Below are 15145 nucleotides of genomic sequence, written 5' to 3'. Positions count from 1 at the left end.
CTGTTTAGGAAAATCTTTAATATTTAAGATAAGGTATTCAAATAACTACGTATTTTAGACGAATTAAAGCCCAAACTGTACGATAAATTATTTCATTAGTCTATCCCTCAGGAGTGTTATCGTCTTTCATGAGTGTTACTATAGCTAAAATTCAGCATTTTAATTAATAAACGTTTTCTTTAATCTTTAAAAATTGGTTCCAATTTTGAAATGTTTAAGCTGTACATGGTAATTGCAATGAAGACTTTAGTGTTTAGTTTAATGTGGTTTTATCGTGAACTTTATCTTTTATTTAGGAAACAAAGTAACAATTATGAGGAAAACAGTTATAAAAGTGAAAATTTCTCAATAAATAAATATTTATACCATTTTGACTTATTACTGAGCATTTAAGAGTTTTATCGAGATTTGTTCGTTTATTTATTTTTTGAAAAGAAATTACAGAATGTTTTATAAAGGAAACAATCATGAGAGAAAGGGTGGTTTGCCAAGAATGATTTTGGATTTTATCAAATCTAAGCAAATTGACTCACAAATAATGACCAGGTTAGAAAGCCATAAATTGTAAAGAATATCAACCTAGGAAAGTTTTAATGTTTATAACAACAAAAGATTTTTTAACTTTTGTCGAACCTAAAGAGTCAATTCATTTGTAAGTCACCCAGCTAAAATATTTTTATCCATTAAAAAAATCTTAATTCGCTTTCATAGGTAAAAAAGCGAATGAATAATAATAAGTTCATTTAAATGAATACATTATGTCAAAAAAAAAAAAAAAAAAGTTTGTTTAAACCCTGTAGCCAAAAACTAATTTTAAAAAATTAACCAAGGTTAAAAAAATGTCATTTTAAAGAAAAAAATTCTCATTATGAAAAAAGAAATCTGCTCATATTTTTATGCAGAAAAATAAAAGACTCAGAATTTCTCCGCCAAACACTCAATGCATAAACTTTAGCGTGAAAATAAAAACTAATCATGTCAAAAATAATTATTTCGAAGTAAAGTCTCATTTTGGGGAAAAAGAGTCAGATTCGGGAGTTGAAGGTTTTTAATTTAAAGATTCAGGGTCGGCATCGGTCATTTTCCCTTACAGTCCGCAACTTTGTCAACATTTGCGAGTCGTAGTCGGAGACTTTAAAATTCCAAGAATCAGAGTCGATCATTTTCCCTCCGTGTCTAAATTTTTGTCAAAGCTTCGGAGTCGAAGTCGGGAATTCGGAGTTCGACTAATTTTCGGGTACAGGAGTCGGAGCCGGTCATCAAGAGCTATTTCCAACAAATTCGGTTGAAGTAAATCCGCCTTTAAGTTGGGGATCTATATTGAATTTTAGTGTTCCCAGGCGCTAATGTAAAAGGATTCGAACTGTTCAAAATTGAACGGGAAATTGTTCACATCAAAAATACATATCTAATTATTTTATTTGTAAGGGTTGCCCTAATGAAAAGTTGACAAGTGCGATAACGTCAGAATGAATGATTCGATTTCGACACCAGTGCACAAGTATATAAAGGGTAGTATAAATTATGTATCTTAGATGCCGTTCAACTGTAAAACCTGTTTGCAGCAGAGGAAATTGTGCAAAAGGAAAGTCGTGCTATCTATGGATGCGTCCAGATCCGAACAACGCGCGGCAGTACGGTTTCTGGTTGCGGACGGTGGGCGTACTACGGACATCTATCGGCAAATGGTAGCAGTGTATGGCGACCAGTTTAGGTCGTACGGCAGTAAACAAGTGGTATAAAGTGTAATTCAGACATCGTCCGTACGTTTTCCAAAAAGGGAGAAACATTCATACATTGCGAACGCGAGTAAAGCACATGTCAGTACTCTCACTCAATAGGAGAACGCGCTCATCTTGTGGAGACCAATGAAATGCGACTCCCAACTCTACGGACGTCAGAGCCGTGAGATATCTAGCTTCTCGTCACGTTGACGGGACCCGTACAACACGGCTCGCTGTCATGGCAACGCCGGCCAAAAACTGGTTTTAGGGAGAAAGAAGCGGAGTTCACGTGCTGTACAGACGACGTCTGAATGTTGCTTAGGAGTTTTCGAGAAGGGCGGTAAACGACACTAGATCTGCTGAGACCGGGCTTAGCAAATATCGCGATCACCAATGATTATATTGCCTTCGTTAATGAAATGATCCGGGCTGATCGAAGGATTAAGACCCGTGAAATCGGTGACGAACTCAAGCTGAGTAAAAGAACGGTTCACACTATCATCCACAAACATCTGCGGGACAGTACTCTAAACAAATACCCTAACAGGTACCATAAACACATTCCTTTGGGAAGTTTTGGAGAACCCCCCCCCCCCCCCCCCCATAGTCGGAACTTGTCACCGTGTGACTTTCACGTCTTTCGACCACTTAAGAGAACATTGCAGGGGAAACACTTCCATTCGGACGATGATTTGAAGGAAGCCGTGCAGGACTTCCTTAGGAATCAGCCCCAAATCTGCACCAAAGGCATCGACCTGCTGCCGCAAAGCTGGGACATATGTTTCAACGCCCATGACGATTTCTTTTGATTTATATTCAACCTGTCCGCTTTTCATTTTGGCAACCCTTATATTTTTGACTTTTTTTTTTTGTTTTTCGCGATATTTTAAAGATGCATTATGCCTTCTTTCATGATTTTTTCTTCTTTCTCTGACTTTTACTGGGAAAGTAGGCTAAAAAGCAGGGCACACGAAGGGTTTCTAATTCCCTCGGCAGGGGACGCTAAATAATTTTTGAGGTTCACATCAGCATTTTAAAAGTTTTATGGCGAATAAATTAAGCTGCGCTCTGAAGCATTCTCAAGTAAAGTTTAAAAATAATAAGAAAATATAAAGGATGGGGTGAAGCAGCGAGAGGGGGGGGGGGGAGTAAACCCATCTTAAAACCCTTGGCTTTAAAACCCTTGGCGTTGTGAAAATGAAAGTTTTTTCTCGATCCATGTTGTTATTATTATTATAATTATTTTATTTATTTATTTATTTATTTATTGCTTATTCTATCAACTTCAGTGACCAAAAGTAGTACTTTTGACTGAAGGATACAACCCCATTGTATGTAATAAAACTTCAAATAGGGCTTTGATGGAGCATATTTGTTCACAATAATACGGGGGAAAAAAAAGAAAAAAATTGAACTTGTTTGTTATTAATAATGAAATAAAAAGATATGTACCAGTTTCGCTTCCATCTCCTGTAGAGGTAAGTTAACGTGGCCGTCCCGGCAAGAAGCCCGGCCGAAAGCAAAGCAGCTTTGAAGTAGTGCATTATCTGAAAATATATAAATTTATTTATTTTTCTGTTAAAAAATTGGTTCCGTGCAAAAATAATGTTATATATTCAGCAAAAACATAGTCATTTACCCCTCCCCCAAATGAACATTGTTTTTCATTTCGTTGCTTATTTTTGGGTCAACTTTTAAAGAAACGTAAAAAGTAATTTTAAACGTAACTAATTAGCAAGAAGCATTTACTTTATTTTTTGAAAAAAAAAAAAAAAAAAAACAACCAACACCTTAGTTTTTAGTTCGATCACGTAGAGTAAAAGCTCCTAGAAATTCTTTATAGCCCTATTACCTTACTACTTGAATATATGCGAAAGATTGTTTGTACGCATGGATGTATGGATGTTTGTTTCTCTTTCACGTTAAAACTACTGGATGGATTTTAATAAAACTTTACGGTAATATAGCTTATACATCAGAATAATACATAGGGTAGTTTTCATCTCGTTATGGGGGGGGGGGGCAAAACCCGCCATAGAGGGCAGAGGCGTGCACAGAAATTTTGGGGCCAGTCATAAATGACTTTTCTGGACCCCTCTCCCCTCCATATTGTTTACACATATATTTCACTCCTAGCTTTGAAAATATTGGGCTCTCTTCAGGCTCTGCCCCGGGCCAACAGGTGTCCCTTCTCCTCCCTCTCTGTGCACGCCCTTGATAGAAGGCGATAAAAGACAATTTTTACATAAATTTTTTAGTATGGGGGGGGGGGGAATACTTGCACACATTGACATCATATGCCCATAGAAAGCTCTGATTTTTCTGATGAAAACGGCATATGTTCGAAATTTTTAAGTAGGATAAAAAACGAATTATAAGCTTTTTAGTTCTATGTTCGATAGCTATCATCAACCCCCAATTCAGTATTTAGTGTATCATCTTATTACTTCGTTGACAGATAGAATTGAGGCAGTGAGAAGCAAAGGGATGTAAGTGGACATTTTCAAGTTTTGTGTAAAACGCGTTTAAAGATAACATCCTAGGTAGCGCTTTCATTGAAATTTTTTTCTAAATCATGCTATACAGCACACCTACCAGGGCTACTAGTACCGTCTCTAGCCCCAAGACAGAGGAGAGGTGCAGCTACCACGTGTACTGGTTATCTCCAAATTTTTAATTTCGCTACTTACATCCCTTTGCTTCTCACTGCATCAATTGTTGTATTGTTGAATATTTTTGATTTTCGTCTGACTGTTCAAGGCTTTTCTCAATGAAGTCTCAAAGTAACGTTTTCGCACAAGATTGGCAAATAATAAATGGATTTGGCTGATTTTTTAAAATTTTAATGGAACTTTAATGCAACAAATGTTTTTATTTATTTATGTGTGCTGATAGGACACTTACTCATTAATCAATGGACCAGCAGGAATCTCTCCAAACTTTTTTGTGGAATGATTTCAACAGCTGAGACATTTAGCTATTTTTTCAACTGCCTCTGTTTTTGAAGCTAAAGACTACGTAATACTGTTTCTCGGTTTTGACCATGTAACCAAAATCTCATCAAAAACAACCCTGTTGTAAAAATCCCCGCCAAGAAAACCTTTAACTTTTCCGCACAAATTAGAAGACATTCATCCTAAATCCAAAATCCCACAGCCTTAAAAAGTTATGATATCTTGTTTGCCAGACCAAGTATCTGCCAAACTATCATCCTCCCTGTTCTCCTTTTTCATCACACGTACTTCCGTTAGAACCTCCTCCCACCTTCAACTCCTCAAAACTTCTTGGATAATAAAATACTATATTTTAAATTATATTGTTTTCGAGTATTTTACAACTTCGCAATAAATTCTATTAGTTTCTTTATTTGACGGCTTATTCAACATTTCCATGAAGGTTTTTTAAAATGTTTTACAGCTTGCGGGATATTTTAATCTAGCTTTTCACTTTTTATTTAATGACTTTTTTTCTTAAATCGTATATTATTTTACGTTTTATGGGATAATTTCAATTGTTTGGAGATTTATTTTTCTTCTGATGGAGGTCTTTGTCTTATTTAATGTCTAGTTTTGTTTAAAAGTTCATTAAAAAGACGAAATAATGTATGTTATTACCAAGCAAAAAAAAAAAAAAAAAAAGAACAAAAAAACTAAACCATTAAATATTTTAAATTTGATTGTGTCAGAAGATTTATACAACTGCACTCGACGTCAAATGGCGGATATCCCAAATTTGCCACAGCGACTGCGCATGATGCACGGACTTAGCTCTTTAAAAGTCTTGATTAAAATAATTACAAAAATTTTGTCTGTTAACAAATTACTGCAAAACACGGATATCCACACACGTATTTCATATATTTTCAAGTCATAATGTGTTATGTTTTTGAAAAATGCATTAATTTAGAAAATAAGCAATAGAAAAAGAGCTATTTTTTGCTTTCAATTATTAAGTTAGATGTATTATATTCATATGCGTATAGTTTCATATAATATGTCACGCAAAATAGTCTAATGGTTTAACCCCAGTTTCGCGCCGACATTTAAAATTTTTTCCTCCCTTAAATATATGAAAACTGAAAAACAGGGCGAAGGAAATTTCGTATCGGAAAAACTCCGGGTTGTTGGGGGGGGGGGGGGGATTCTAAACTCATTCATTAATCTGTTTCTCTGCTTAAATATAAACAAACAACATGGAATCTTAAAACAGAAAGCCGAATGAGCTGAGCCCGCGCGCATGCTCAGTCGCTGTGGCAAATTTGTGATATCCGTGATTTAACGGCTAGTTGCAACTGTTTGATCTGTTTTAGTCTTGATTTAATTTCATTTCCTGAGACAACTTTTGAATAACTGTTATATCTGTTCTAACCTTGCAATTGCAGTCAGAGAGATTAACAAATCCTATGACCTGAGAGTAAGTACATAAAAATTTAGGGGAAATTAGTGCTTTTCAAATTTTTATTACTCCGGCCCATTTTGTCCCTGGGGGTTGAATTTTCGTATATGTACTCAATGCCCCCCTAAGAATATGTATACCAAAAATCATGACCATAGCCTCCCCGGGGGCTGTGACAGAACCCAGGGTAGTTACAATATGGGGATAAAAACGAGGGGGAGGGGAAGAGGGGGTCAAATGGCACAAAAGGCACATCAGAAAGGGCACAAGGAATGTGTGTGCGAATTTTCAGCTTGATTCCTTTTTTCGTCAAGGCTGTAGTCCTGTTAAAGAAAGCGAAAACCTTTTTGAATAGCGATTTTGTATCTTAAATTCCTCTAACTTACATCCCCCTGATGGTTCAGGGGATCGTATTTTGGTTTACATCGTCAGGGCTACTAGAGATTGAGTATAGCAAAAAATCAACTCCGGGGGTCTTCATGGGTCTGAGATACAGAGGGGTGAAAAACCCAGAAAACCTCAACTTGTTCTGTCGTGTAAACTGTACTTAGTCGCGTTTATTTTCTTACGTCTTTCTTGGCGACGGATTTGCTTTTTCTGGCTGCTGACGTTTGGTTATCTTGGCGGTCGGTACAATCCCGCGTCCCGTGATATCGCAATTAAAAGAATATTTAAAACTTTTGTCAAAGTGTAAAATAATCCGCCGTCTAAATTAGAGAAATCCATATAGAGAACAAAAAACTTCCATTAGTTTGTCTTTGTGCATAATTTCAAACACTCGCCAAATTTTACTACTTATGTTTAGCATCATTTTATCATCAAAAGTATCGCAGTATTTGGCGACAATATGTCTTCGAGAAAAATTAGTAACAGACAGTTTTACAAAATAGGGAGGGGGAGCATTATTCAAGGTTTCCCAAAACGAGTACCGCAAATTCAGTAACATTTCAAATCGCACCAAGAACCCACAATAAATGAAATTTCCCAAAATAACAAAGCAAGTATAGGGAGATTGCGGGTGGCTGTATTTCTTAAAACAGTTTGTACTTCAATAGCTATATAGAGAAGGTTTAAGACTATGTTCAAAAAAAAATATTAACTGATAAACCTTTTTAAACAAGTCAAGTTTAATTTCTTATTTTGGAAATTCTTCAAATTTGCATATGCCTAAATGTCGTACTTTCGCTTCTAATTGAACACTATTTTGTTCTTTGTATTTGTTCCTATTTTACTTTTATGGATAAAGAAGAATCTCGATTTTTAATTACGGCAAGGCGGTGTGTTTTGAATTCTTTCAGTTAAAACAGAAATCGAATAAAAGTAGTGACTGTTTCTCATAATTATTACTGACCCAAGCAGCGCTGTGTATTTTTGCTAGTAGTGAAGAAATGAATGAATTTCATTGTTTCTGTGTAACTAGCGGAGCGTTCAAATGATTTTCAGGAGTTAATTTTTGCCGGAGTACTGCAAATTTTTATTCATTCCAAAATAACAGAAAAATATATTGTGGTTCTAACCTCACTTCCTAGTACGCCTATTAAATTGAATTGATGTTTTTAATAACTTGAAAAAAAAATTGACTGGTGTATTCATGCTCGCACATTTAAAGTGATATTTTCTAAATGCACGATTTTTTAGCCATTTTTTGTAAGCCTAGAGTTGTAGTAAACATGAAGATTTATACTTTCAAATGCAATGAGTGGTGAAGTTTTTGTCGGGCAAAAATACTGTATAATAGTGTCTTGGAGCAATCAAAAACATTTTATATGATTTCACCCCCAGTTTATTGCGAACCGATGCAGAAAAGACATTTACAGGGTTTTTTTTTTTGTCGAAATATTTCAATAAATATCGCTAATTTTGCCAAACTCACTGTTGATTCAAATATCATTTTAATAATTTTTCAGTAACTTGTCGGTATATCACCAAGTTGGGAAAAATTTTTTGGCGATGCATCACTAAGTGGTCGCCAATTTATGACATTATTTTAGTCTGCATTGAAATTAACAAAGAAAAAAAATCCATTTGCGAACCTATTTTAGAACAATCGGACGCAACCAAAAAGGGTGCTGCATAGCTAGATCCTCTCAATCTACTTACAAAAGAGGAACCTTTTGCGACAGACTGTTTTTGAGTCATGCAAGATTTATGCGTACATACGTATAAACAAGTATAAGTACGATAATTAACCCGGGAATGGTCAAAACAGATATTTTGGATCTAAACTACTAACACTCTCTACAGTGTGATCTAAAAATTACCGACTTTTTAAGTTATAGGATAAAAACGTGATAGCATGCTTTAAAGCCACTAGTTACCTTAAATTGTATCCATTTAAATCAAAACAGCGTTTTGAACGGCCATTGGAATTTAAGAATTTTTTAAGTCGGTTTTGGGAATGTTTTTTAGCACCTATGCTACGCTGCTAGAATTGCTGGAATCATTTTTTCAACTTTCGACGTTAATTCAATGAGGCGCAAAATATCGAAAATAACACCAAATTGTCCTCAGATTCAAAACGTCATTCTTTTCGCCAAATTTGTTTATTTATCGCCAAGTTGACCACAAAAACTTGGCGACCCATAGCTTGGCGATATATCGCCAACATTACAGTCTACATTGAAACTAACACGAATTTGTCCAGTAAAATGTTTAAGCAATCCTTATAGAACTCTCGAATGCAATCGAAAGGGTAGGCGCACAACTAGACCACACTCAAAAGTTACAAAACTTCAACCTCCTACGACGTACCTTTTTTGAGTAATGCGAGTAACGTACGTACGTACAGACATCACCAAAAAATGCTTGAAAACTATATTGGGAATGGTCAAAATAGATATTCAGTAGTCCATACGTTTGTAGATACATACGCAAGTGCGTATGGGCTATAAAAGACTACATGATATCCATTTTAAGGTGAGTAAAATGGAAATTAAACCGGAACTAAAGTACAATTTTTTTTCGCTATTAAATTACTTCTTATAACTTCGCTCAAGGAAGTAAAAATTAAGATCGCAGATATTTTAATGTCCTTCCTATATGTAAAAGACATCCAATGCAATTCAATGTGGTTTTTTTTGTAAAACAAAATGGTTTTAAGAAATGAAATGTTACCTCAATATCCAATTGAAAAATCGCAGAGAAATCACAAGCAAGTTAGCAACTCGAAAGTTCTTCTCCAAATGACGTAAAACGATTCTTGGGAACGTAATATTGTTGAGGTTAACAATTGAAAACCATTGTTATTACAAGAGTAAAATATTATTATATTATTGCTTTTATCCAACAATAGGAATACAACTCCGTCTGTTGGTGCGGTTTTGCTAAAATTTAAGAAAAAAATGAAAATATAAATACATATTTTGAAACATATTTTTAAAAATCCAAAAATATCTTTGGATGTCAAAATTTTTAAAAATTAAAAAGGAAAAAACAAATGCTCCACTTTTTCCCGAATTTTAAACATTGCTTGAAAACAAAGTTTTTAAATTTAAACCGCCGTCAGAGTAGATAACTCACTTAAAATGTTATATATAAAGCCGTATAGTGTCATAGGGGATACGGTACCCACCTCGTCTCTAATTAGTCGTTACGTTTGGGTCAAGCATTTTGCAAAATTGCTTCTTTGGAAAATTTTGAACTAAATTTTAAAACTGAAGCTTTTATGCTTTCGTTTAAATGTTTTTCAAAGATTTCCAGGGTGCAATACTATCGATGAGAAACATTTAAGTACCAAGAATACCCTCCTTAAAATGATATTAAATTAGTTTCAAAAATACAGGGTTCTCCTTTTGTCATCAGCATTGGCTCGACAACCCATTGGGGGTCTTGGCCTTTTCCATAAGTTTCATCCACTTGGATCTACTTTTCGCTTGACTTCTCTGATTTGGGGATTTAAAAGTTTTGAATTCTCCTTCCAAGCAATCCAGCAATCGAATTTTTGGTCTTCTTCTCAGACGTTTGCCAGTTGGTCTCTTGCATTTAGGATCTTAAGTGGGATGGATTCAGGAAACATGCGGATTACATGTTCTGCCCATCTTATTCTTTGCAATTTAATGTATTTTACGTCGTCCACATCTTTATAGTATCTGTACAGCTTGAAGCTATACTTTTTTCTCCATACTCCATTTACTTCAACTCCACCAAAAATGCCACGTAGAATTTTTCTTTCGAAGACTCCTTTTGTAAAGAGATCAATTCATTAGATATCAAGCTGATCTTTCTGTGGTATACTGGTGATAGAGCCTGTAGAAAATGGGGAGTGGCTTAGAAGTGTGAGAACTCTAGGTTTTTGAAACTAATTTGATGCTGATTTTTGCAGAGAAACAGAGAATAATGATAAGTATGGCGTCCTCCGCAAGAGCAATGCCAGACTAACTAAAAGTGAGGCCCTAGAGGCCCACATTAATTTGGAGGCTCCCTGAAGACGAGTCAGTGGTTGACTTGCAGGTTTTGGGCACATCGGAAGGTACTTTTGAGGGCATCTTTGTCGAATCAAAGAACTATAAATAAATCATTTATCATGTGCATTTATGAATCCCCTTTGGGCCCTTTATAGTTGGGACAAAGTGAATTCGTTACTGGCAGAATGATTAAAAATTCCCCTTTAAGGAAGCTTTTTTCAATTAACCTGGGAAATTTTTAAAAAGTTACAACACCCACGCTTGATGACGATGGAGATTCTCAAATTGGGAGAAGGGTTCGGGAGTTCTCAAAGTTTTGACAATCAGGCTTTAAAAACGCCACAACAAATTTTCTTTGAGTGAGTTTACGGGAAGGAGATGGAAATTAAGGAGTTTTCCCTTCGTAAAACACATTCTGAAGTTATCTTTGGCAACGTTATACAAGGAAAAGAGGTTCCCCAGGAAAACTGTTTGCAATCGAAGTCCAAGAAATATGGATTTTTTTATTCAACGGAATTCCTTTAAATTCTCAGCACGGGCATCGCCGAGCCTGTACTGCTAGTTTGATACAAAAGAAGCAAAATACAGTGAACTTGCGTTATTAGACCCCCCCCCCATTTCCTTCCGTTTTATGGCCTAAGGACGACTCAATGCTCAGAACCTCTTTACGGAGGTGGAAATAAGGTCAAAAGGTCCAACGAATTAGCGTGAGAAAGAGGGCGAAAAGTTTATGTAGGTTTTTTGGGCTTCTCAGGACTTACATTTTTTGACACCCCCGGTCTCTGGAATGAAAGTGACAGAAGATAAGCTTCGCCGAATCATTCCTAACACCTGAGACAAATTATGAAGGGTGTGATTAACTTTTGGAGACATTCCTCGAGTTGCTTCTTAAACACAATGAACTACGGTTTTTCCGGAAAAATTATATTTGGCATCGAAAAATTTCCGACATAACAATGTTTTGATTGAAAACTCTTCGACAAAAGAAAAAAAAACTTTAGATAAATACGTAAAATCAAAGAGAAAAATTATTTTTCGTCATATCAAGGTTTCCGAGTTAACGAAGTTGGAGATACCGAGAGCATACTGAAATTCAGGTTTGAAGTAACAAGTGGTACAGAATTTTCTCGCCAATGAAAGGGTTTCAATGGTAGCTCAACTCTGCGCTTTACAATTCCTCTTCTTACTGATTGCCCTCCCTTGAAAGAATTGGACTTGTGCAAGGCCATAGCTCAACTTCTCAGAGGTGAACAGTATCTACATAAAGTTCATGGGAAATAAGTGGGGTGTTTCTGTTTTCCCCTTATTCTCCGGGGTAAAAGGAAATACAATTTCATTCACAAGCAAACAGACAAAAAATTTACATTTTCATACGCAGTTACCCTTAGGTAGCGTGTGTCTCAAATCATCTAAAAGAAAGGGAAGGTTCCAAAGTTGGAATATTGAAGTTCTGTATCCCTTTCTCCAGCTGACCCTACTTTGCTTATGTACGTATCAAATTTATAATGATTCAATTTAAAAAAAACTCTACTTCTTGTGCTTTATTTTTTATCGTCCCGATCTCTGTCTGACTGTACCTCATGGTCGCTGTTTCCCTGTACCCCATGGTCGCTGTCTCCCTGCACCCCATGGTCTCTGTCTCCCTGTACCTCATGCGTGGGGTACAGTGAGACAACATTTTTCTTTTTTTTTATATTATCTCAAAAACTTTCAATAGAAATGAAATTTTTTGTGTTTCATAAGTTTGCTGCTGCATTACAAATCCACCTTAAAAATTTTCTTATCGAATCAATGTTTCCAAATTTCTTGAATTTTATATTTTTCGTCTTCCTGTGCCCCACCTTCCCCTACAACAAGAGAACTTACGCATAAAGTTAAACAAAAAAGTCCATCTCAATAGCTAAATTTAAAAAAAAAAAAAAAAAAAAAAAAAGATAAATTAATTTGAACTATGGCATTTTGAATTCAAATTGTGCGGGTATGTAGGCGTATGTGTTTGTGTCGAGGCATGAGTGGTGTGGGTATGTGTGTGTATAGGTATGTGTATGTATGCCTGTGTGCTTGTGTTTGTATGCAGGCATGAGTGTTTGTGTGTACGTAAGTGTGCGTGTATGTGTGTGTGCGTGTGTATTTGTGTCTGTGTGCAGTCATGAGTGTGTGTATGTGTGTGTGCAGGTGTGTGTATGTATGCGTGTATATGTTGGATATGGACGTAACTTGGAGACGGTTTTGACTAGAGGAGCAGTATCGTGGGGCTGGTCGACGGTGGTGCTGCAGAGGGAGGCGGTGGGAAAATAAAATCATAGGAGCATCAAAACAGTCAAATGAGAACAATAAGCAATCGTGATTGCTCAAAAAAAAAAAAAAAAAAAAAAAAAAAAATCAGCTCTTAACCCGGTCGAAATTTGAAACGCTTTGTTACCCCAGTAACAGAATGCTTTTCGAAGGTTAGTGGCACAGATTAAAAATAAAAAAAATGCAGTTTACAAGATAATCAACATAGCATTATTGTAAAATCTAAATTGGAACTGAGAAATGCTTAAACATAAGATACTAATACAAGTAACATTCTACCAGTAGATTATATCCCATCCAAGAAATAGTCTGCAGTCTTGCTCAAGAATCGCCGACTCAAGAATCTCAACACTTGCTCAGAGTCGCGATGGTTCTGCCAAAAGGTCAGATATTGCATAAGATGAATTTGACAATTAGATCATCAAAATTAGATCTACTGAATGTTTTTTTTCTTTTACAACCCATGGCGTACAAACGAATTTCAGTATCTGAATTTGTAGAATAAATCCAGACACCTTTTTTTTTTTATTTAAATTTTTGGTTGTAGTATTATTGAGTTATAAATGAAAGAATTTGAGTTTCGCCCATAGACTTAAAGCAGTGGCGTCACTTCGGGAGGGGGGGGGGGGACCATCCCAGGTGTCATCCGTCTTTGGGTGACACCTGGTGCTCCTGTGTGTGGGGGAGGGGACCCTGAATCCCCTTTCCCTCACCCCACATCATGGAGTCAATACTATACTCAGGATTAGGTTCATATTGTCAATACTTAGACCGAGTAGTGACTTCTTCTTATACCAAAAAACTGAAACCCATTATCTTTCCCAATGTTTCAGGTACGTTTGAAATGGTAAAGGGGCCATCAATTTCATACACCCCCTTACCTTTCTGACCACTCGACGCACTCATAATCTAGGTACATTTTTCTTTTGTACATTATCCCACTTAAAATCTCGTTATAACTCAGATGTAGTTGTTTCTGAAAATTGTATAAGTTCCATATTTACATGGAATATTATTTTTATTCTTTTCCGTTTAGGGAAGGGGTGACATCACGAATTACCACCCCGGGTGTCACCTCTGCTAGGTACACCACTGCTTTAAGTAAATGCTTTTTTTTTTGCAAATCATAAAACTCTTCTGTGGAGGTAATTTCTGACAAAGTTTGTTTATGCTAAAGTTTGTTGAAAATAAATTCTCCTATTTGATAAAATGCTACAAAAGATTTCGTTTTTGCTGTAAAGGCTTTCCTTCTATTTCTATGAAGAACTCAAGGTAGTAAATTTATTAAGTCCAAAACTATAACAAGAACAACAATAAGCAAACTGAAACATGAGACTGGTGTCATTTGAAGATCTTTCGAACAAATATTTTTTTTCGAATAAAATAGCTCTCAAATTTGTTATAGACAGAGAATATATAACCGATAGACAAAACTTACAGACATTTTACCTCGATCTTCCAAATTTTTTACTTTAAAAAATATTTATTGAATTCATTCATCACTGTCTTTTGGACTTTTTATAATATTTTTTGACTCTACTAAACTCATCGCTAACCTTCATGCCTTAAATATTCGTTAAGCCGGGTTTCCTACTCCCCAAAGTGTGATGATGCACTCCCTCAAATGTAGGAGAATGGGGAAGAACGAACCCCCCAAGAACGAAAACTCCCAAAATGTTGATCAGAACAAATGAGATGAAAAGCACCCTCTGAAATTAATCCCCACCTCCCATTCAAAACAAATGAACAAAAAAATTAATTAAATTAAATAAATTCAATGGCACAATTTGTGCCGCGAATCCCTTTCGGATAGCTGTTGACAAAATGTCCGTTCTACTAAATTGATTTGTTTTAAAAGTTAACTATTTCATTTGGAACTTATTAATTTAAATAAAAATTGGACTCAATTCCTTACAAACGAAAAGTCAAGTTTTAGATTCGGCATCCATGCGGTGTTTCCTTTTAACTTTCTTGCATCAATATAAAATTTTCGAATCCTTTGCGAAATTTCTTTTCCTGAAACGTGGTTTCGGTTTACAATACTTCACTAGTCATCATTGTGAAATAAGACACTTTTAGCTGGCGCCATCTGTGAAGGAATTCACAAACAAAATATATATACATTATATTAATGATTCTTTAACGAGAATTTCGATATTGTCGCCTCAGAGCAACCGTAAGACATCTAATCCCGGAAACAATAGTAAGATATCCTACTGGTTGGTCTGAGGCGACGATAAACAGCAGAAAAATGTCAAAAATTCGAACTAATTGGTACCATAGATTGTTCGAATTTTCAAATTGTTTGCATTTTCGAAAATAGTTAAG

Source organism: Uloborus diversus, chromosome 7 (genome assembly GCF_026930045.1).
Source record: "Uloborus diversus isolate 005 chromosome 7, Udiv.v.3.1, whole genome shotgun sequence".
NCBI classification, from domain to species: domain Eukaryota; kingdom Metazoa; phylum Arthropoda; class Arachnida; order Araneae; family Uloboridae; genus Uloborus; species Uloborus diversus.
The sequence above is the reverse complement of the archived record's forward strand: the minus strand, read 5'-3'. Positions refer to the sequence as shown.